This window comes from Canis lupus, chromosome 36 (genome assembly GCF_011100685.1).
Source record: "Canis lupus familiaris isolate Mischka breed German Shepherd chromosome 36, alternate assembly UU_Cfam_GSD_1.0, whole genome shotgun sequence".
Taxonomy (NCBI): Eukaryota; Metazoa; Chordata; class Mammalia; order Carnivora; family Canidae; genus Canis; species Canis lupus.
In genome coordinates this window covers 18,454,589-18,457,583 of record NC_049257.1, presented here as the reverse complement: position 1 = coordinate 18,457,583, position 2,995 = coordinate 18,454,589, and the positions used below count along the sequence as shown (strand labels likewise).

The 2,995-nt window shown below is 47.2% G+C and overlaps 1 long non-coding RNA gene across 1 annotated transcript; it reads right to left on the bottom strand.

The window, feature by feature from the left end:
• Positions 1–1,410: 1,410 nt before the first annotated feature.
• LOC119877898 lies at positions 1,411–2,362 on the bottom strand. The gene is made up of 2 exons (XR_005384742.1): positions 2,229–2,362; positions 1,411–1,614 (listed from the first exon to the last, which is right to left on the bottom strand). It is a non-coding gene; the product is annotated as an uncharacterized LOC119877898 (long non-coding RNA).
• Positions 2,363–2,995: the final 633 nt, after the last annotated feature.

The window sequence follows — 2,995 nt, the reverse complement described above, 5'->3', positions numbered from 1 at the left end:
TTTGGCTTCTATAAAGACCAAACTGGTTCTAGTCCCTCCCCAAGCCCCAGAAGGGATTCAGGGCTCTTGATCTCACTTCTTACCTTAGCTGGTCTGGAGAGAGAGAGAGAGGAAAAGAGATGGGGGAAGGGTCTAGAAGGGATGTGGAGTGTGTAGAAACCAAAGATGAAACTCTAAGGCAGTGGCAGCTCAGCAAACAGGTCAGAAAACAATTTCGTGTTGTAAAACTCTTTGTCATGCCACAGCAGTCTTCTTTCTGTTCCTCAAACCTGCCAACATCGTTCCTACTTAGGGCCCTTTGCAGGGGGGACTTTGATTGTCTAGAATGTTCTTGCCCTGGCTCTTCTCCGGACTGGCTCCTTCATATCAACTCCGGTGTCACTTCCTCAGAAAAGTGCTTTGTGATCACACAATCCACCCCCCACCCCCCACCCCCCAGCATGAATTACCTTTCAAGAGCACTTAGGATCACAGGTAATCATCTTTTTAATTTGCTTGTGTGTTTCTTGTCTGCTCTGGCCACCCAGACCCCTTGGGCAGGAATGACACGTTATTCCCGGAGCCTACAACACTATCTGACACAAGGCAAGTACCCCACACATGCTCACTGAGTGGCTATGGGCTACGTGTCAGAAAAAAGGAACTGTGCTCTTGTTCTGACGCGCTGTGTCAGCATCTTTGACGCGTCTTTCTCCCTTGGTACCAATGTCAAAGTCCTCAGGTCTCACCTGTGCATTCTGCTTCTGAGAAACGTCTCACACCTTCCCTTGGTCGCCTCCTGCTCCCCCCTCCACCCACCCCGAGCTGCTGCTCGGGGGCTACTAGCCCTGTACCTCCCGCCCTGCTGCCCAAGACTTTCCTGAAATACAAGTGTCTTGTCCCAGCTCTGTAGTCTCTCCTCCCTTGCTTCCATTCTCCCCTACTCTGGGGACACCCAAGCTCTTTATGTGTCTTCCTTGCCTTCCTTGGGGCTGAATCAAAGTGTCCTCCCCATAGTAACTCCGAGCTTTGCTTCTCCGGCCAACAGATCTTGCCTCTCTCATTCGTGGAGCCCAAGAATGGCAGTGTAGGCAGCTCTTTGGGAATCCCTGGAGAGGACATAAGTGTCTGCCCATGGGAGCGTGGGGCTTCTGAAGGCAACATGATGAGTGTGCCAGAGATGTCTCTGGAGAGAACCAGAAAGGGGCCCCCAAGTCCCGACCTGGGTCCTTAGACAGCCCTTGGGGATCCCGTGGGCAAAGATGCTGGGTTGGTCTGCCACAAATCAGTGAAGGCCTTGGAAGGGCTGGGATGGAGCTGTACCCCAGCAGCTGACCCGGCCTGGTGTGCAGAATGGATACAGCACAGGCGTAGCAGGTGGTTGTCAAATAATGCAAATAATGTCAAATAATCACAAGACAGAGAATGCAAGCAAGTGAGACAGGAGTTCTTGGCTTGGGTGGGGGCACCAACACTGACCGCAGTTGATGGTGTGGCCCTTCTCTTTCCACAGCAGTTGCCAGGTGTGGCCGGGCAGGGGTAGCAGGCTGCTGCTTGCTCCTCAGAGGAACCCACATTGGGCTGAAGCGGGAAAACTTCAGACGGGTTGTTCAGGTAATGATGCTTAGAGACGTTCTAATGAAAGACATGTTACTTCCTGTGAGTTATTGCCATTAAGGATATTTATTTCTTATACCAAATGTCTAAATTCATCTATCCTCTAGAGATCATTTCATCTCATACTGTATGCTATCTCAGCAGAAAAAATGTTTTCCCCGAATGTGTCAGTTCTATTTTTAAAAAGGTTCAGTGACCTATTTCTGTAATTCTCACAGACACTGAAAGAAGAGCAGAGTCTATTTAGGCTCGGCTCTGTCACCGAAGTTACCCCTGCCAGGTGTTGCCTACAGAGGCGCCACCCTGCTTTGCAGGAAAGAAGCAGGACAAAGTAAGAGGAGTATTGGCAGAGTGGGATCGCGAGAGCATAAACCCATATGCACACACGCACATGCACGCACACGCACACTTCTCTGGTTTTGAACAGTGTTCAGATGACGGTAGTCCAACTTGGGCCAAACTTGATACTAGGAGATTGCTTAATAATCAACTAGCTCCCAAAGAACTTGGAAAGACAAATTACAAAAGAGGAAGTCAATTCACTGACTGATACGTGGGAAAACAACAACAACACGTTAGCTGCTCTAGCAATCACAAAAATGAAAATAACAATGCCACTGTCCCCAACTAACCTGTGTGCAAGACGTCAGAACGGTGACTACCCTTCAGTGAGGGAGAGGGGCCAAAGGAGGTACGGCAGGTGCTTCTGGGGTTCTGGTCATGTTCGGTTCCTACCAGCTGGTGCTGGTGACTTAGAAGTCTGCTTTGTGAAAATTCACTTACGATTTGTGTACTTCCCTGAGTGTATGATAAGCCTCAGCAAAAAGTTTACATAAGAAAACAGGCTCCCTTTCTACCTAATAAGTTATTTATAACTAGTGGTAACAGCCAGCGCAGCTGAAGCCTTCACAAAGCTGGAATTTTCACATATTGCTGGTGGCAGCGTAGGTTAATGCAGGCCTCTTTGGGGAGCAACTTGGCGATATGAATTTAAAAATCTCAGAAGCGTTTGTGTGTGTTAACCGCATAGGTCCACTTCTGAGAGTTTATCTTTTTTTTTTTTTTTTCTGAGATTCTATCTTAAGAAATAATCCTAAGTGTCAAAAAAGGTTGAGGTGCGTATATGCCTATATGCATTGCAATATCGTTGATAATAACAAAAAATTTATAATGGCAAAACACTGAAAGCAATGTAAATGGCCAACTAGAGGGCAACGGTTAAGTGAACTTTGATAAATCCACCTGATGACATTTTATCACTTTTTAGAGTGCGCTAAAGCGAGCGATGACAGAGGAAACAATACGGTAAGTAGGAAAAGCAGGATACGAAATTGTAGGCGTAATGACAACTATGTTAAAAAAAAAAAAAGAACATCCCGATGAAAAGAAAAATCACAGG